This window comes from Podarcis raffonei, chromosome 15, assembly GCF_027172205.1.
Source record: "Podarcis raffonei isolate rPodRaf1 chromosome 15, rPodRaf1.pri, whole genome shotgun sequence".
In the NCBI taxonomy this organism is placed as follows: domain Eukaryota; kingdom Metazoa; phylum Chordata; class Lepidosauria; order Squamata; family Lacertidae; genus Podarcis; species Podarcis raffonei.
Window position 1 is genome coordinate 6,415,347 of NC_070616.1, and position 20,850 is coordinate 6,436,196.

General features: G+C 46.8%; 1 non-coding gene across 1 annotated transcript; it reads right to left on the reverse strand.

The window, feature by feature from the left end:
* Window positions 1–9,561: 9,561 nt before the first annotated feature.
* TRNAT-UGU (transfer RNA threonine (anticodon UGU)) lies at window positions 9,562–9,640 on the reverse strand. The gene has a single exon. It is a non-coding gene; the product is annotated as a tRNA-Thr (tRNA).
* Window positions 9,641–20,850: the final 11,210 nt, after the last annotated feature.

Consider the following 20,850-nt stretch of genomic DNA (forward strand, 5'->3'; position numbering starts at 1 on the left):
ACCAGTGTTTCTCAAACCAGCTGTTTTTGGACTACAACTCCCATCATCCCTGACCACTGATCCTGCTAAATGTGGATGATGGGAGTTGTAGTCCAAAAACGGCTGGAGACCCAAGTTTGAGAGACGCTGCTCCACCCACACAAGCAGGAGGCATTATTAGAGTCCAAGGGCACGTTCAATATGGGCAAAGGTACCCAAGGAGGGTGTGAGTCTGGGGTGGTGAGAGGTGTGGCCTGGAGGCAGGGGGTGTGGCCTGCAGAGAGCCCAGAGGGTCAGACAGAGAAGGCTGGCAGTTGTGGGGAAGGAAAGGCAACCAGGATAGAGTTGTATACATAAAAAGATGCATGGTGTGAAGAAGGTGGATCAGGAGAAGTTTTCCTCCCTCTCCGAATACTCTAAACCTGGGGAGATCCAATGAAGCTGAATATTCCTGCATTGAGATTCCCTTGTGGGGTCTGAAATCTACAATTCTATGGTTCTATAATGTTGGAAGATCTGGGACAAGGCAAAAATAAAGTACCTCTTCACACAGTACATGGTTAAAATGATGGAATTCGCTCCCACAAGAGGTAATAATAGTTGTTGTTGTTGTTGTTGTTGTTGTTGTTGTTGTTGTTGTTGTTGTTGTTGTTACCCTGCCCATCTGGCTGGGTTTCCCCAGCCACTCTGGGTGGCTCCCAACAGAATATTAAAAACACAATAAAACATCGAACATTAAACACTTCCCTAAACAAGGCTGCCTTCAGACAACTTCTAAAAGTCAGATAGTTGTTCATCTCCTTGACACCTGATGGAAGGGCGTTCCACAGGGCGGGTGCCACTACCGAGAAGGCCCTCTGCCTGGTTCCTTGTACCTTCACTTCTCACAGTGAAGGAACCACCAGCTCCTCGGAGCTGGACGTCAGCTGAACGGTGGGAGTGGAGATGCTCCTTCAGGTATACTGGGCTGGGGCCATTTAGTGATGGCCGCCATCTTGGGTAGCTTCAAAAGAGGATTGGCCAAATCCATGGAGCGGGATGAAGCTATTGGTGGCTACCAGCTCTCATGGCTATGTTCCACCTCCACTGTTAGAGGCTACTTGCCTCTGAATTGCAGCTGCAGGGAATCGCTGGTGGAGAGAGTTGTGACTGTTGTGCTTAGATCTTTCTTGAGGTCTTCCCTTGGGGGCATCTGGTTGGCCAGTGTGAGAATGGTGGACTAGATGGGCCATTGGATTGATCCAGCAGGGCAGGAAGGAGCAGGAGCAGGAGCAGGAGCAGGAGCAGGAGCAGGAGCAGGAGCACGAGAAGAATAACTATGACTCCATTTATATTCCAAATGTCTTCCAAGGAGCTCAGAGTGAGGTATTGAAGTTCTGAGGTTCTCTTCCCTCTGCTATCAGGTCCCAAGCTATTTTGCCTTCCTTTGCATGGAAGGTGCTTTGACCTCTGCTCAGGTTTAATCTTGCCAAAAGGTGATTTGGCATTTACACACTTACACACCACACACACACACACACACACACACACAACCAAGAGGCAAAAGATCCCCCCCACCCATTTCCAAAGAAATTTCCCCAGATTAGATTTGTAAATCAAAAACCAATATATAACATGCAAGAATTGATCTGTTTTATATTCCTCAGTTACATTTTTGTAAAGCACATTTAGAAGATTTAGAACGTATTTGCGCCTGCTGCTCAAGCCATTATATGCTTGAGCTGAGACATCTATTTGTGCGGCCATAAAACAGGCTTCGACTACCCATGTAAATTGTGTTCTCCACAATAAATTAGATGCATACTTGCAAAAATACATAACCGCCGTTGGTCGGCTGACGGTGGCGGAATACTAATGAGGTTTACAGTTCCATTGTCCCCCTTCTCAGGCCCAATTTAGCCTTTACATCAAAAATTATGAAGGGAAAAGCACTTTATACCCTCGCCAGGAAATAAAATTGCACTTACGGGTAAAGGCGCGCGGCTCCCTCGTAGATATATACATGAAATGCCACCATTTTTAATACTAATTTTAGCCACACTGGGGCTCATGGGAAAGTCGGCTGCAACCAAGGCTACCAACTTTGTCACTGTTTCCGCGCAAATATTGATACGCCGAAGGAGCCTTGGGGCTGGCTGCAGGGCAGGAGGAAATAAGCAGAAATAGATGGATACAAGTTCTGCTCTTCGTGCCGACAGAGGGCAAATAGGAGAACTGGGGGAAGCTAAAAGGCTACCGGTATCGTCATCTGGAGAAATGCAGCCCTCGAGGCATTTCGTTCTGGCCCTTGGGACTCTCCCCAGACCACGCTCCCTCTCCCAAGCCACACCCCCTCACCAATTCCGCTCCACAATCTGGTTGAGTGTTTGAGACTGGCTAGAATGTGTTCCTGAGCTCTGATCAGGGGAGGCTGGACCATGGGGGCAAGGAGGGCACTGCCCCACCAATCTCAGTCTGCTCAAGACTACCCCACAGCTGCCTGCCTTTCTACTTCCAAGAAGAAGAAGAAGAAGAAAAAGAGTTTGGATTTGATATCCCGCTTTATCACTACCTGAAGGAGTCTCAAAGCGGCTAACATTCTCCTTTCCCTTCCTCCCCCACAACAAACACTCTGTGAGGTGAGTGGGGCTGAGAGACTTCAGAGAAGTGTGACTGGCCCAAGGTCACCCAGCAGCTGCATGTGGAGGAGCGGAGACGCGAACCCGGTTCCCCAGATTATGAGACTACCGCTCTTAACCACTACACCACACTGGCTCTCCATTCACAACCGTTCTAGGGAGTAGCAATACATCTCAGCTTCCTCCTCCCTGGTCTCAGCGGTGACCCTTGCATGACTCAGCAGGGAGGAAGATGGAGAATGGAGACAAAACTATAATGACTTGGCTCCAACTGTCGTTGGCTCTGGCGCCACCTACCGTTGAGCTCCCTGAATTCTGTCCTACCATTCCTAATGGGCACCAGTTACCGGTATGCTGGCTTCGCTCATGCCTCTTGTTTGTGTGGAAACTAGCTTAGTGTAGAAACGTGAAATGTATTATAATTATTATTGTGCTAATTTATTGCCTGCCCTCCAGCCTAAGGGTCCAGTGCAAGCTACAATTTTAAATATTGTTTAAAAACTTGCAGTTAAAAAACAAGATCGCAAAAAAGAGGGTTGGTCATGAAATTATTCATCTTGGGTGTCAAAGACCATTCATTACCCCATCTGCTTTTGCTTCTGGCCCCAGCCATCAATAGCATGTGGCCCCTGGAAAGCTTCCCAGAAGTGAATGTGGCCCTTAGACTGAAAAAAAAGTACATCCCATCCCCTGATCACTAGTATGGATGGGGAATCTGTGATAGGCAGTCGCTGTAACTGCAAGTCCCTTATGCCAGTACTTGCTGTTCCTGAAACCACATTAATATGTTCTCTCGTTAGGCTGGTTGTTTGTTGATAATTTACTCCACCATTTTACATGCGTGGAGGTCAGGATCAAGCTTGAACAAACTGTATCCAGCGCTGTTCCGTTTTGCATGACAAAGAACCCTGTGTAGTTCTAAAGTCTGCATGCGTGCAGCTGCTGCAACAATCTGTGGTACCTGGTGACGGAGTAAGTCCCACTGAACTCAGCACCACACGCTTTGGAGCAAAGCTAAGTTAAGAACATAAGAACTCATAACTGAGTTGAGAACCTAAGAAAAGCCATGCTGAATTGGGTCACTGTTCATCTAGTGAAGCTTCTTGTTCTCACAGGTGCCTGTGGGAAACCCGAAAGCAGGATTCCAGCAGAAGAGCCCTCTCCCATCCTACAATTCACAGCAACTGATATTCCCAAGCATACTTCCTCCGACATGTAGAACATAATTATAATAATAATTTATTATTTATACCCCGCCCATCTGGCTGGGTTTCCCCAGCCACTCTGGGCGGCTTCCAACAAAACACTAAAATACAATAACCTATTAAACATTAAAAGCTTCCCTGAACAGGGCTGCCTTCAGATGTCTTTTAAAGATAGGATACCTGCTTATTTCCTTCACATCTGAAGGGAGGGTGTTCCCACAGGGCGGGTGCCACTACCGAGAAGGCCCTCTGTCTGGTTCCCTGTAACCTCACTTCTCGCAATGAGGGAAGCGCCAGAAGGCCCTCGGCGCGGGATCTCAGTGTCCGGGCTGAACGATGGTGGAGACGCTCCTTTAGGTATACAGGACCAAGGCTGTTTAGGGCTTTAAAGGTCAGCACTAACACTTTGAATTGTGCTCGGAAACGTACTGAATTTCTCACTCTGCTCCTGAACTCCTGAATTGCAAGTCCTGAGCTCCACTGCTGTCGAGCCTGTACTGTTCTGAAATACAGATCCGGGCAGAACGATGGAGCAGAACGATGGAGGTGGAGACACTCCTTCAGATATACTGGACCGAGGCCATTTAGGGCTTTAAAGGTCAGCACCAACACTTTGAATTGTGCTGGGAAACATACTGGGAGCCAGTGTAGGTCTTTCAAGACTGGTGTTATATGGTCTCGGCGGCTGCTCCCAGTGACAAGTCTAGCTGCCGCATTCTGGATTAGTTGTAGTTTCCGGGTCACCTTCAAAGGTAGCCCCACATAGAGCTCATTGCAGTAGTCCAAGCAAGAGATAGCCAGATCATGTACCACTCTGGCGAGACAGTCTGCGGGCAGATAGGGTCTCAGCCTGCGTACCAGATGGAGCTGGTAAACAGATGCCCTGGACACAGATTTGACCTGTGCCTCCATGGACAGCTGTGAGTCCAGAATGACTCCTAGGCTGCGCACCTGGTCCTTCAGGGGCACAGTTACCCCATTCAGGACCAGGGAGTCCTCCACACCTGCCCGCCTCCTGTCACCAAAAAACAGAACATATTCATCAATTAGTAGCCATTGAGAGCCTTCTCCACCTCTGTCCTCCTCTGTCCAATCCCAGGGATGGATGTTGGTTTTTCATATACAATCATACCTTAGATCTCAAACGCCTTGGCTCCTGAACAAATCAAACCCAGAAGTGAGTGTTTCGGTTTTCGAACGATTTTTGGAAGCTGACGGGACTTCTGTGGCTTCCGATTGGCTGCAGGAGCTTCCAATCGGAAGCCGCTCTTTGGTTTTCAAATGTTTTGGAAGTCAAAGGGACTTCCAGAACGGATTCCGTTTGACTTCCAAGATACGACTGTATATATTATATTTTCACAACAAGCTTCAAATCAAATCATTGCATTATTTCATAAGTTGTCTTCCCACCCTTCACCTCCACAGAGTTTTCATTCAGACCTTTTCTACTTGGTCTACTGCAAAAAGTTTCTCCACTGCAATCATTTTGTCATTCTCATGCTGCTGATTTTATCTCGAATCCTGCCCGCAATTTAATCCGACTGTAATATTTAATAGTCCACAAAAGCCCTCCATTCTTCTGCAAAAAGTTCATCCTGTTGATCTCTTCGTGTCGCGGGCAACTTTGCCATTTCTGCATAGTCCATTCCTTTCAAAAGCCTCTCCTCCATCGCCGGAGAAGGAGGATTTTGGCCTTTCACATTTCAGAGGCGGCCGGTGCAAGCCCAAAATTCAGCGCTCCCACCTCTCACCCTCTTTTTGGCTCAGTTCACTTTGTCATAGCTACGGAGCCCTGCGGGATCCCCTAGAGTCGGCGCCCGCTGTGGCGGAACTGGTTGTGCTGCCCTAAATCTGCCTCTGCCAATCCTCTAAAAAACAACACCTATAAAATCCTTTTATTAAAAAAAAACACCATCCGAGTTGGTGCCTCACCAGAGGCAGATTGAACTGGATGCAGAGCCTTGAGATCACTGCAGCTATGCTTTAAAATGAAGGATGAGTCCACTGCTGCCCTCACTGCCTCCTGCAGGAACAAGTTAATAATAATAATAATAATAATAATAATAATAATAATAATAATAATAATTTATTATTTATACCCCGCCCATCTGGCTGGGCTTCCCCAGCCACTCTGGGCGGCTTCCAACAAAATATTAAAATACCGTAATACATCAAACTTTTTTTTAAATAAAGACATTCCTTTACTTTTAAAAAATTGTTTTATTCTATGCTATTTTATTATGGAAGGGACCTGGGTGGCGCTGTGGGTTAAACCACAGAGCCTAGGACTTGCCGATCAGAAGGTCAGCGGTTCGAATCCCTGCAACAGGGTGAGCTCCCGTTGCTCGGTCCCTGCTCCTGCCAACCTAGCAGTTTGAAAGCACGTCAAAGTGCAAGTAGATAAATAGGTACTGCTCCAGCGGGAAGGTAAATGGCGTTTCCGTGCGCTGCTCTGGTTTGCCAGAAGCGGCTTAGTCATGCTGGCCACATGACCCGGAAGCTGTACTCCGGCTCCCTCGGCCAATAAAGCGAGATGAGCGCCAGAACCCCAGAGTTGGTAACGACTGGACCTAATGGTCAGGGGTCCCTTTACCTTTACCTTTATTTTATTATGAAAAAGCACATGTACATTTACATTACCTTAAACTGTCACTAAGCATGTATCTGAAAGTACTGTCCTTTCTGCATATCCCATTAACAGTTTTAAAGTAATACATGTGTTTAATGGTAAAATCCTTTCTTCCTTTTGTCTGTAGGCTTGCCAACTCCCCCCCCCCCCCGCAATCGGGCTCCGCTGCCTTTAATAAAGGCACAGTGGGAGGAGAGAAACAGAGAACAGCTCTCAGTCGCAAAACTTTAACAAGGCATTGTCAATAGTGGGAGGGGTGCGGGTGAGGATTGACCAGAAACAGGAAACAGGAATATATTGCGGCTGCTGTGACCAAAAGGGTGCGCTAGGACAGTTTATTGCATTGGGTTTTATTTGACAGTGACGGTTTTATTGAAAATTGAACTGTATATTTAAATCTTTGCTATTGATCAAGTTGTGAGTTTTCTTTTCATGCAAGTAGCCCTGAGAAGGCTATAGCCTTGGAAGGTGGTTTAGAAATATATGAAGATAATTATCATCATCATCATCAGTGCTATTTTTCTAGAAGAAGAGGTGCTGGAACTCGCCACGAACACCTCGCTTGTTCTCTTAGAATGGCAGTGGAGCCCACCAGAGAGGTGTCAGAACTGAGTTCTAGTGAGTAAATAGTAGTAGTAGTATTAGTAGTAGTAGTAATATGATGGCGGTGATGATGTTGTTTTGGTATGGAGTTGTTCTTGGTCACCCTGACAGATGACGTTTCCCTGGGGAAAGGACCCTATTGCTCCTGCTGGACCTCTCAGTAAGTTTTGATTTCCATGATGACAGGGTAATAGACTTGGAAGGGACCCAATCCCTGGCCGTTTCATCCGACAAAGTGGGACTGCTACTGCTGCCCTGCTTCAGCTTGGCACAGAGAGAAAAGAGCCCTTTAAAATACTGTATTTTTGCTCTATAAGACTCACTTTTTCCCTCCTAAAAAGTAAGGGGAAATGTGTGTGCGTCTTATGGAATGAATGCAGGCTGCGCAGCTATCCCAGAAGCCAGAACAGCAAGAGGGATTGCTGCTTTCAGTGCACAGCGATCCCTCTTGCTGTTCTGGCTTCTGAGATTCAGAATATTTTTTTTCTTGTTTTTCTCCTCCAAAAACTAGGTGCATCTTGTGGTCTGGTGTGTCTTATACAGCAAAAAATACGGTAGTTTTCTGTGCTTGGTTGCCAGGTCACATGACTGAACTGAACAGGCTTAAGATACAGCCTAAGTCTCTCTCTCTCTCTCTCTCTCTCTCTCCCCCCCCCCCGCCAATCTGCTCCCACCACAGCCCTGGGGACTTTTGGGGGGCTGCTCAGGCTGAGCCAGGATGAACAAGTTTGTTATCATGTTACAGTTATACCTCATGTTATGTTTGCTTCATGTTACGTTTTTTCAGGTTGCGTCCCACAGTGACCCGAAAGTACCAGAAAGGTTTACATCCAGGTTTCGCCACTCGCGCATGTGCAGAAGCGCTAAATCGTGCCGCGCACCTGCGCAGATACAGCACTTCAGGCTGCACGCTTTTCATGTTGTGAACAGGCCTCCGGAATGGATCCCGTTCGCAACCAGAGGTACCACTGTACATGTTTTGGAGTATTTATACTGTAAACTGCCCCTGTGATCCTGACATGAGGGGCGATATATATATATATATATATATATATATATATATATATATATATATATATTTAAATGCTAAAAATAAAATAAAGTTGTGCCTGTGTATCTTCAGCTGGCCTGGGCCTGAGGACGAGATGTTGATGGAGATCAGCTGCATCCTTAGTGCTTCATCACGGTGCATCTTGCCATAGGATTGCACTCCTCCCGAACAAGCCTATTATTTCTACCAGAGCATCAATGTGCCAGAACATCGCTTGATATCAAGCAGGGGCCTTCACTGTACTCTTTTCAGAAACTGCTAAAAATATTTTTGTTTAGGAAACTCATCCCAGATGTTTGGAAAGCTGATGTGAGTTTTAACCTGGTTTTAGTCTGTTGCTATTTTAACTTTTCGAAAGCCTTAATTTGTTCTTAATTCTTTGTATAGACCATTTTATTTCTTTAACTTCTTTGTAAACCGTTTTGAGGTTTGTTAGGGTTTTATTTCCCCCCAACCAAGTGGTTTATAAATTTTCTGAAATAATGAATAATAATGTACAACAGTTGCCCAAAATGGCCGCATGGGCCAAAAGCGTACCCTCTAATATTTCTCTTGTGAAAATCAGGACACTCTGTTCCATTATTATTATTATTATTATTATTATTATTATTATTATTATTACCATGTCCATCTGACTGGGTTGCCCCAGCCACTCTGGGGGGCTTCCAACATATATAAAAACACAAGAAAACATTAAACATTAAAAAACTTCCTTATACAGGGCTGCCTTCAGATGGCTCAGGGGCCAGATAACTCCATACCCTCTGACATTTCTCTGATGAAGGCAGCCCTGTTTAGGGAAGTTTTTAATGACTGATCTTTTAATGTATCTTCTGAAAATACGCGGGTGGTGCTGTGGTCTAAACCACTGAGCCTAGGGCTTGTCAATCGGAAGGTCGGCGGTTCAAATCCCTGCGACGGAGTGAGCTCCTGTTGCTCGGTCCCAGCTCCTGCCAACCTAGCAATTCAAAGGCATGCAAAAAATTGCAAGTAGATAAATAGGTACCACTCCGGCAGGAAGGTAAACGGCGTTTCCGTGCGCTGCTCTGGTTTCACCAGAAGCGGTTTAGTCATGCTGGCCGCATGACCTGGAAAAACTGTCTGTGGACAAACGTCGTCTCCCTCGGCCAGTAAAGTGAGATGAGCGCCAGAACCCCAGAGTCAATCGTGACTGGACTTAACTGTCAGGGGTCCTTTACCTTTACCTTTTTAATCTTTTGTTGGAAGCTGCCCAGAGTGGCTGGGGAAACCCAGCCAGATGGGCAGGGTATAAATAATAAATAAATAAATTATTATTATTATTATTATTATTATTATTATTATTATTATTATTATCCCTGCCCCACCAGCTCCAGTGGGCAACTGCCACTATTGTAATAAATAAAACAAGTTCAGATAAAAATGTCCATGGAGTCACAGAGGTGGAAGGGACCACAAGGGTCATCTATCCCAACCCCCTCCAATGCAGGGATCTTTTGCCCAACGTGGGGCTCAAACCCCCAACCCTGAGATTACAAGTCTCATGCTCTACCAACTGAGCTATCCACAGTCAGGCTTGTGCGGTGAGTATGAAGAAACAGCAAAGCTTCACAGACGTTTTCCAGTTTATATGTCTGCATATATGTGTATGCCATAGATATATTTTCACACACGTTGCAAGCAGTAAGTTTAAACTCTCAGCATCTCAGCCTCTTACGCGCCATACAGTGGCTTAGGACTTTTAACACTCACACACACGCCAAACCCCTGAATCCAATAAAATTGCAAATTTCGCTGTATTCCACAATATCCTAAATAAACATGAACAGCGTGCATTTTCTCTTCCTAGCATCAAATATTAATCTGTCCGTGGTTGGAAATGCGCTTTCCATCTTGCGTGTGCTTGTGTTGGGTAAACACTCGGGAGATTGCTATTCCGAACCTTTCATTCCTTCCTAGAGTCAAGAGCATGACAAATTTCCTTCCTAATTACAGCCGCCACTGTTTGCCTTCTAAGACTGTAAATCCTCCATCACATCGGGGCTTCCCCCCCCGGCCTTCCCCCTCCCCCAATTCAGGATTAGGCTCCTTTGCTGTTGTACAAATTACTCGAGGGGCAAATGTGTAGTTAGCGATGGATCTGGGGAGCTCGCTTTTGTGGGGGTGAGAGAGCAGGGGGTGGCAGCAAAGAGACTGGCTTCAGGCCTGGCTCCAGAGCGGTTCAAGGGCTGAGCCAGTTTCCTGGTCATTCAAAAGTGACCTATGCTAGAGATTGTAGAGTGGGAATAATAATAATAATAATAATAATAATAATAATAATAATAATAATTTATCTGAACCCTGCCCATCTGGCTGGGTTTCCCTAGCCACTCTGGGCGGCTTCCAACAAAGATTAAAAATACATTAAAATGTCACACATTAAAAACTTCCCTGAACAGAGCTGCCTTCAGATGTCTTCTAAATGTCTGGTAGTTGTTCTTCTCTTTGACATCTGGTGGGAGGGCGTTTCACAGGGCGGGCGCCACCACCAAGAAGGCCCTCTGCCTGGTTCCCTGTAGCTTTGCTTCTCGCAGTGAGGGAACCGCCAGAAGGCCCTCGGCGCTGGACCTCAGCATCCAGGCAGAACGATGGGGGTGGAGACGCTCCTTCAGGTATACTGCGCCGAAGCAATTTAGGTCAACACCAACAAGGGGTCACCAAGGGTCATCTAGTCCAACCTCCTTCAAGGCCTTGACCATCCAACCCCTGTTTTACCACCACCTTCCGACGTTGTCCATTCCGCTGCCCAACAGCTCTTGCCATCAGAAAGCTCCTCCTAATGGCAGAAGAAGTTATTAGACTACGCAGAAATGGCTCAATTGACAAATAGATTGAGGGGAAATACAAAACAATCATTAACGCAAAAATGGGATATGTTCAAGAAATACCTACAAAAATATAACAACGACATAACATCTATGGCAGTGTTTGAATGACCCTTGTGTAAATTAAATATTATTAAATAAGGAGAAATGGTGCGATACGTTATAAGAAAGTACTAGAAAATATAGTAAGAGCTAGGTAAGAAGTATAAGTACCAGTACATTCAGTGTTGTAAATGTAACTTACATCGGGAAATGATGGGAAGTCTGTTTTGATATAATATAGTTTATTACATTTTTACTTTGGTTTGTTTTTGTTTAGTTAGACAGTATAAGAAAAGAGCATATACAAGTAAAAGTTTAAGTCAATATTTAATGATATAATTATTTAAGGTTGTTATTACTATTATTATCAGTTTTACCCTTTCTTTGTACATGTATTTAAGATTGTGTATGGATGTCAATTAATAATAATAAAACTAAACAAAAACAAAAAGTTCCTCCTAATGTTTATTTGGAATCTCTTGTCTTATAAAGCCATTTCCGAGCCTGCAGAGGAAGTGGGGTTGCGGGCTTCACGCCCACCCCACGTGCACGGGGGCTGCCTCCAGCCCCTGCGAGACTGAGGGAATCCCGGCTGCGTCGTCAACCCAGCCAGCCAATCGGGTGGCTGGGGGGCGTGGCCTGCCCTATTTAGGGCCGGCGCAGCCGGGGCTCGCCCTCTTTTCGCCGCGCCAGCCTGCTCGTTTTCCCTCCCTCCCTCCCTTTAGTTAGGCTTCTGACTTTGCTATGGGCTTCGGTCGGTCACCACAAAGCGCCTGGTAGGAATTTTTCCCAATTGGCAATTTCAGCCGGCTGGTTTTTCGCCTACCTCGTAGCAACTCGTCACAACTCCCTGGTATTGGCGGTTAGGCATTGGTAAGAAGGTGTTAAGAGGATGTGGGGGGGCGGAAACGCCATCACCTCCCCCCAAAAAGCTAAGGGTAGTCCGATAAAGGATTCCGAAGGGGCGTGGCCCTGTCTGAAGCCTATGGAGGTGTGGGCCTAAGGCACGCCCCTGAGCGGTGACTCGGGGGGAGCTCCTAGCTGACGTGCCTCAGCAGGACTCCCCCTTATGGTGTTAACCCATGCCGGTCTTCATGCAATCGGGCTGGAGCTGGGTAGTCGATAGGACCAATGCCTAAGCCAATACCTCTCATACCTGAAATCAATAAAGTTGTGGCCTAATTCGCCCATTAACCTTAATACTTGGTGTCCTGTGTCTTTATTTCACCCTGGTGGGGGACGGGAACTCGCCACGCAATTTGGATCTATTGCTTAGGATCCTAGCTTCCATGCTACGGATGGAACCATAGACTAGTAGAGGAGTCTTCTTCTTCCTCTTCCTCTTCCTCTTCCTCTTCCTCTTCCTCTTCCTCTTCTTCTTCTTCTTCTTCCTGGGCACATGGGCAATCCCACTCTATCAAGGACCACCTGGAGACGAGGGTGACATCACTACCTGGCTATGGGAGCTGACAGCAATTGAGGGCCAGCGAGGGCAATTTTCTTTGCTGATTCAGCAAACATTCTCATCCCAAAGAGAGAGTGAGAAAGAGAGAGGAAGAGAGAGGGGCAAAGCTGTTCTTCAACATTGCCAAAATTAGCCCCCTCCCCACAAAATAAAAACAAACAGCACACAGTTTCAGCTTAGCCTTTGTCGTAAAGGCCAAAAGGAAGCGACAATCTAGTGTTTGTGTTGTGTGGGTTTTTTTCAGTGGAGGTTTCAAGGCACCCCTCTGGCAGTAGGGGAAGGCCGTGGCAGGAACTCAATTGCCTTCAGGGCATCTCTCGGGTGACCCCGAGTAGGCCGTGCGCAAACAGCATCCTGGCCTTTCCTTGCCGCGTGCCTGTCGCAACCCACAGCGTGAGATCCGAGAAAGGAAAGCAGTGGGAAGAAAAGGAGCTTGACCCAGAGAAAATGAATATCAGGGTTTCTCTCTCGCTCTCGTTCTCCTGGGCTTTTGGATATATCAGTCTTGACTTTGACTGCTTGACACACACACGCGAGTACACCAGCCCCAGGAACCCCGCAAAGCCAGGCTTCCCTCTGGTCCTCCTTGCGACCAGCTAATCAACACATCCGACAGCTCTCTCTTTCCTGCTAAGCAGCCCGGCCGTCTGCGTCTCTGCTCTGCCTTCGGAAGGAAGGGCTGAAGGTGGCGCTGTGATTTCTGACTCCAATAACAACAGCTGAGGAGTTTTGCAAGGGCAAGGGAATCTATCTCCTATGTAGGGCCGGATCCAGGTTTGATCTATCCCCCCCCCCACAACTCCACTAAGCCCTGGGGGCAAAGTGGTGGGCAAACTGTGCCCCTGAAGGACACAGCCTGGAGGTCATTTTGGACTCACAGCTGTCCACGGACTCACAGGTCAATTCTGTGTCCAGGGCAGCTGTCTTAACAGCTCCATCTGGTACGCCGGCTGAGACCCTACCTGCCCTGGGACACACTCTGGTTATCTTCTGCTTGAACGACTGCAATGTGCTCTACGTGGAGCTACATCTGAAGGTGACTCGGAAACTACAACTAATCCAGAAGGCAACAGGTAGACTGGTGACTGGAAGTAGCCACCATAGAAAACCAGTCTGCTTTGGCTCCCAGTACATTTATGAGCACAATTCAAAGTGTTGGTGTTGACCTTGAAAGCCCTAAACGGTTTCGGCCCAGTATACCTGAAGGAATGTCTCCACCCCCGTCGTTTTGGCCGGACACTGAGATCCAGCTCTGAGGGCCCTCTGGCGGTTCCCTCACTGCGCGAAGCAAAGCTACAGGGAACCAGGCAGAGGGCCTTCTCGGTAGTGGCGCCCACCCTGTGGAATGCCCTCCCATCAGATGTCAAAGAAATAAACAATTATATGACTTTCAGAAGACATCTGAAGGCAGCCCTGTATGGACTATGCTCTGTGATGCTTAAGTGATTAGTGGCAATTTCTGCCTGTTTCCATTTTTTTGTCAGGCTTCTCCAACATGCATCTGATGGAGACCGAAAGTTCAGAGAATAAGTAGTGTGAATATTTGACATCCGAATGTTCAGAAGGGGATTTTGATGACTATATAAACTTTGTATCTATACGCCATCGAGCTACAACCAAAGTGAAGAAATACCCGCAGCCTTTCAGAAGCAGGCTCTCTGATTGCAGTTTTTCCTGGGGAAAGGGATGATCTTTTCGCGCAAACTTATTCTGTAGAAACAGGTTCCCTGATGCCATTATCAGTTTTGGCAGGCCTATCTGTTTGTGGCGGGCTAGGACCAGCAGAAACCGAGGGTGCTTCTCCAAAGCACCCTGAATTGATTGTGACTTGATTGCGGTTTTCACGTCTGCAACTGTGACCTAGTCGTGACCCCCCGGAGATAGCAAGTCATAGAAGACAAGCGAAAGGTTAAACGTTCTTGTTCCCAGCCAAGATGGAGCCAATCATTTTGAAGAGACACCCTCCTTCTGGCCTTTAATTGGTTCTTTGCTGCCTAGGCCCCTATTGGGTCCAACAGATGGTTTTTTAGATGGGCTTTTCAGAGACTGATGAAGTAATCAGGGCCAGTCTATTGAAATCTTGGGAGTAAGGGGGAAATGTTGGCTAGAGCTGAATTTTTGGCCAGAAACAGCGGAAATAAACGTGTGCGTGTACATGGGGAGAGGCAATATTCCCCTGCTTCTAATTTGCAGAATCATTCCTGCATTTTTGATGCACCCTGCACTTGATATCACGGAGGATGACCTTTTGATCTGCAGCCTGGTGTTTGTGGTAGCTCCCTCCTACAAAATAGTTGTCACTTGGGGTTCAAGGTGATTAAGAGATAAATGCACAAATGTGAACTAGACCCAGAAGGATAAGGGACCTGAAAGAGAGAGATGTACTGCAAAGTATTAGGACTACTGTATATTCTTTACTGAATAATAAAAATTATAACATTATAAGTGCAAGGTAAAATAAAACGTGAAAAGGGGGGGATGTAAAAATGCAAAAAAAACCTCAACTGCAATAACAATGTTGCAGTGTTTTTTTAAAAAAATATTTTTATTAAACAATTTCAGCATAACAATTTTTCAGTCCAAATAATCAATTACATTATTTGCAGGAACCTACGGCAGCCAATCAGAAGCCGTGATTTGGTTTTCAACTGTTTTGGAAGTCGAATGGACTTCCGGAACGGATTCTGTTTGACTTCTAAGGTACAACTGTACTCACTCACCTGCATTGCAGAGGCTTAGACCAAATGACCCCTTGGGTGGCTTCCAACTCTACAATTCGATGATTCTGGGTTGCATCAAACTATGTCTGAGTATGTGATCACACTACAAGATAGTCTTGTCCCTAGGTATGGGATCACACTACAAGATAGTCTTCCAAAGTCTGTCGAACAAGTCAGCAAACATCACTTGCCTAATAACCCTGTGTGGCTCCCCCCCCCACTTTCAATAGCCCAATGGGTCAAAATATCTCCCACCTTTATAGCAATGCTCTCTCAGGGGAGACGCATGAATGGAGAGTAGATTCCGGGTGGTTCCGAGACATTTCCCGACTCACAAGCCAGCAAAGTGTTCCTTTCACAACGAGATCGAAGAAGGCAATACAGTCCAGCTGTCCAGTCATCTAGGAGACTAATTAGCCCAATTAATTAAGAAGTTGCTCCATGTTTCCCAGTGACAACCGGGGTCCTGGGAGAGCGAGGAGCGGGTCATAAAGGAAAGCTGTGTTTCTTCTGGAAGAGAAGTGTAATAATTACAGAACAATGGAAAGGGACTTTTGCCTCTCCAGATCCACTAATTAAAAATTAGAGGGCTCTTAGTCTCCCTCCGGGTATATGTTTCTATAGGTTAAAGGGAAAATTCAAATAAGAGAAGTAGAATGGGGAGGGGGATAGTTTAAATTTCATTCCGAAAGCTTACCCCTGTCCTGTCTCTCCCCCAACGCATGCAGACAGGGATTCCAACTTGGAAAAAAGAAAGAGATCTGTGTTTCGGAACAGTACAGGCTCAACAGCAGTGGAGCTCAGGACTTGCAATTCAGGAGTTCAGGAGCAGGGCGAGAAATTCAGAACTGGAGTAGGGTTGCCAGATGTCAGGGACTGGCTGGGCGAGTGGTGGGAGACGCCATCCAGGGAACCCCCAAGGGAAACCCCAGAGGAGGAAGGCTCAAAGCCCAGGGACACTGAGGAGAGGTCAGAGGGAGAATATTGGGAGGTGGAGCCAGATGCCGAAGGAGCAGCAGGGTTTAGTGAGCAGGAGGAGCCGGTGGCAGGGAGCAGTTCAGACTCTGAGGATGAAGCAGAGGGGGAAGCAGAAGCCAGGGAGCCTCCGTCTCCAGCTGCAACAAGTTCCCCTTTCCTCCGGTCTCCGAGAACAGAACAGAGGTCAGAGGTGCGCAGAAGCAGTTTGAGACTGTTTGGGAAACATCCGACAGAGGAGGAGCCTTAGATGGGGGTGGAAGGCAGGAACCTTCAGTCCCGGCAAGACCTGCTGAGAAGTGTTGCAGAGTTGTATGCCGTTTCCTTGAAGAAAGAGTTGACTTCACCGACAATGGAGCCCTGTGTCTTTCATGCTGGCCTGATTCTGACTCCGGCCCTGACACCAGACCTCAAAGTCTGACCTGAAGTCTCCAGGTTTTCCTAGCCCCTTGCAGTTGGCAGGGGGAGGTCTTGAACCCCCAGATGGACAAGTATGCTAACAACAACAGCAACACATTAAGAAGACTGTGCATGCTACTTGCAAGCTTCAGCCTGGCAGGATCTGGCTACAGATTTTAGCCTGGACACTGGGGAATCTGCTCTCTTCCCGTCCCCTCTCCCAATTAACCTCTATCTCCAGTGGCCATCCCTGTGACCAGGGCCGTCTTACCCATAGGCGCTAGGGGTGTGGGGCACCTGGGTGCCAGGCTCTCAGGAGCACCAGGTCCGGGGCTCAAGAGTTGAGTCCAGGACAGCAGCAAGAATACTTATCGCAAAGTATTGGAAGAAACAAGACCTACCCACCTTGGAAGAATGGCAGCTGAAGGTGATAGACTATATGGAATTGGCAGAAATGACTGGCAGAATCCGAGACCAGGGAGAAGAGTCAGTGGAAGAAGATTGGAAGAAATTTAAAGACTATTTACAGAAATATTGCAAAATTAATGAATGTTAGAATGATGTTGGATTGAAAGTTAAGTGGTTTTTAGTTATAATAGTATAAGGAGTATGAAAAAATGGATTATTAATAAATAAAAATCTAATGTTACATTATTTTAAGATTAAAGATTAGGATAAGTAAAGAGGGGAAGGATTTGCTGAACTGATAAATTAAACTGGAATACAAAAAGGGAGGTTAGAGGAGGTCCAGAAAATTAAGTAAATGAAAGAATGTAATGGAAAGATGGAACTGTTTTTTTTTATTTGTATTTTTCTTTTTCTTTTTTCATTTTGTAAAACTTTAATAAATATTTTATATATAAAAAAAAGAGTTGAGTCCAGGGAAGAGGCTGCCCATTGGTTGGAGCACCGCGGTGGGCTCTTCTTCTGCAGGTGGCTCTGCATCATGAGTTCGGGGGCGACCAAGGCAGCAAGACGCTGCGGTGGCCAGCTGGCTCCACCCTCCTGTGCGCCTGGGACTGGGCAACCTGGGGGGTGGACAGCGAGCGGATCTTTGCACCCTGGTGTCGCATATGCTTAAGCCAGTTCTGCCTGTGACATCACTGGGGGCTGCACCTAGGGAAGGTAGGATAGCCTAAGAGTGAGTGACTGGGCCCAAGGCCACCCAATGAGCTTCATGGCCAAGGAGGCATTTGAACCCTGGCCTCCCAGCCCCTAGTCCAACACTCAAACCCAATAATGGGTCTACTTTCTGACTAACGTCAGGGGCAACCCATCGCCGCTAGTAGCTTTGGGAGTAAAATATGAGCAGCTGTCTTCGGTGGGTGATTCTTCCTCCAAATCTGTTCCTACCCCACAACATTCCTATATCTCTATCTTCCATAGATACCTGCTTCCCTACATGGTTTAATCCATCACACATCCCTGATGTTAAAATTCTGTTTTTCTAAGCAGGGGATATGTATTCAAATCCAAGGCGGGAGGAGGTGGAGGGTGAGGGACGGCAAAAGCTTTGTGAGAGGAAAGACCCTTTGCGCCACTTAGGAAATGTGGCGATAAACAAAGGCGGTGCGCCGAGTCGCATGGAGCTGCCGGGATCATGCGCGCTCTCCTCCCTGCCCACCTGCCACGAGGCGAGCAGCCCGGCCCGGTCAGGAGCTTAGCCTGTCCACTCTCTGCAGCGCCTCTTCCTCCACACCCCAGGCTACGGATTAGCCAGCGGCGGATACAATAGTCACACATGCTCCTGTGTCCAGCGCTGTCTATTCAGATGTGTGTTACTTAGCCTAATAAGGATTAGGAATAATGAATCGGAAGGCGTTAACAATGTAAAGAGGCAATAGCGAGGGGCAGGGGGAGGAGAGGGAAGGGTGTGGGGAGAGAGAGGCCTAAGTACTCGTAATTCCATTTCATGTAGCTTTGGTGACGCCTCGCTTTGAGCAAAAAGGTGTAATCCGCTTTGAAACCAAAGGGGGTACAAAAGTATGAATTTAAATTTGACATTTACAGGTCCTGACAAGATTACGTAGTCCGGAAAGGTTGGAGTGTGAGTATTTCTTTTTCTCTTTTTTTAAAAGGCCATCTCTTCTTCAGGGCAAGGCATCCCCAAATGCTTTTTTTTTCCCCTGGAAAAACGCAGAAAATGTGTGTTTATTTATTTCCCACCAACAACAACCCTTTGATTCATATAATGTGCCTGGGCCATGGGATGGTGTTAGTTGATAATTTTTAAAGCTGACCTTAAAGGGTTGGTTGTGTTTGCAACCCTGTGGACAAAGGGCTGGGTAGAATTATTTTAAAACATGAAATGAAATAAATAATAGATGCCTTATTATTTCCATTGGTAGCCCCTTCGGATAATAATAGTAATAGTAATAATAATAATAATAATTTTCTATTTATATCCCACCCTCCCCAGCCGAAGCCGGGTTCAGGACGGCTAACAACAATAAAATAATACAACATTCTAAAATCATTTCATTATAAAATTAATTCAAATCAAATTAATGGCAACCATTGGACTAGAGTTCTGTGAAGATTGCCAAAGGAGGGAGTCAGGTTGAACCCCGACCAAAGGCCTGGTGGAACAGCTCTGTCTTGCAGGCCCTGTGGAAAGATGTCAAGTCCCACAGGGCCCTAGTCTCTTGTGGCAGAGCGTTCCACCAGATCGGAGCCACAGCCAAAAAAGCCCTGGCTCTAGTTGAGGCCAGGCTAACCTCTCTGTGGCCTGGGACCTCCAAGGTGTTTTTGTTTGAAGACCGTAAGTTCCTCTGTGGGACATACCATGAGAGGCGGTCCCGTAGGTACGAGGGTCCTAGGCCGTATAGGGCTTTAAAGGTTAAAACCAGCACCTTAAACCTGATCCTGTACTCCACCGGGAGCCAGTGCAGCTGGTATAGCACTGGGTGAATGTGATCTCGCAGCGAGGACCCCGTAAGGAGTCTCGCCACGGCATTCTGCACCCGCTGGAGTTTCTGGGTCAGCTTCAAGGGCAGCCCCACGTAGAGCAAGTTACAATAATCCAGTCTGGAGGTGACTGTCGTGTGGATCACAGTGGCTAGGTCAGGGCGAGAGAGATAAGGAGCCAACTGCTTAGCTTGGCGGAGATGAAAAAAATGCCGCCTTTGTTATAGCTGCAATCTGCACCTCCATGGAAAGGGAGGTGTCGAAGATTACACCCAAACTCTTAACGGATGGTGCTGGCACTAATTGCGCCCCCGCAAGAGATGGGAGTTGCCTCCCCCATTAAAGCCAAGCTGAAATTTTTCAGAGGACAATTGAGGAAATTTTGCGAGGGGGTGGGCTGAAGACATCCCCCCCCCGAGGAAATCTATGGCTCCCTGGCCCATTAGAATATGTTTTTTCTGTGGAAATTTTGGACTCCACCCATCGAAGACATTTTAGTTGGAGTGGAAGTAGAACATTGTCCACTCCCCACCCCAGGACCACTGAAGAAGGAAGTTTCTTGTGTGATGTAGACCCCTAGCAGAAGCCCCATTGCCTCAGACCCTTCAACCCACAGAGTGTGTTGGGGGCAGGGCTAACATCTTATGATTCCTGCACCTGAATACGCAGGGTGCACTCTTCCCACCTTGGATCAAATCTATGCTTCCAGGTGCCATAAGACAGCTGCAGAGATAGCGCAGGAGAGTGCGCACCCTGGAAATGATTTCTTTCAGCTTCTGCCTTCTGGAAGAAGGTACAGGGTTATAAAGACTAGGACCAGCCGCCTGAGAAACAGTTTCTATCCAAATGCGATTTTGGTTTTAAATGCAGTGTAAGGAGTCTCTATGGGAGTATATTGTATTTAAAAATGGGGTATCAGAGTTTTTAGGGGGCTAACCAGGTTGGGATAGCTGGGATAGCAGGCCTGTTGGTTTTTGAATGTCTTATGTAGATCTTTTTCAATTTCGTTGTTCTGTATGGGACAATGAAGATTATCGTATTGTATTGTATCGTATCGTATCGTATCTTATCATATACACAGGGCTGGCTTATGACATTTTGCCGCCTGAGGCAAGATGGCCTCCTCTCCAGTTCCACATATCAAAGAAGCCAGGACAGCAACCCTCACCACATCCATGGAGAGCAAGCTAGTTTAGGAAAGGCTGTGAGTGACACCTGCCAGCGCGGCCCTTCAACATCTTGCCACCACACCCCAGCATGTGCTGCCCAACGGTGCGGCCGGCCCCAGTCACACAATAACACATGTGTGAACATATTATGCCTGAGCCTGAACTATGACTAGTTCAGGGATATTTTGCAAATATACTGAAATATGTTGAAAAACCCCCACTCGCTTGATGTGTGGGGTGGCATG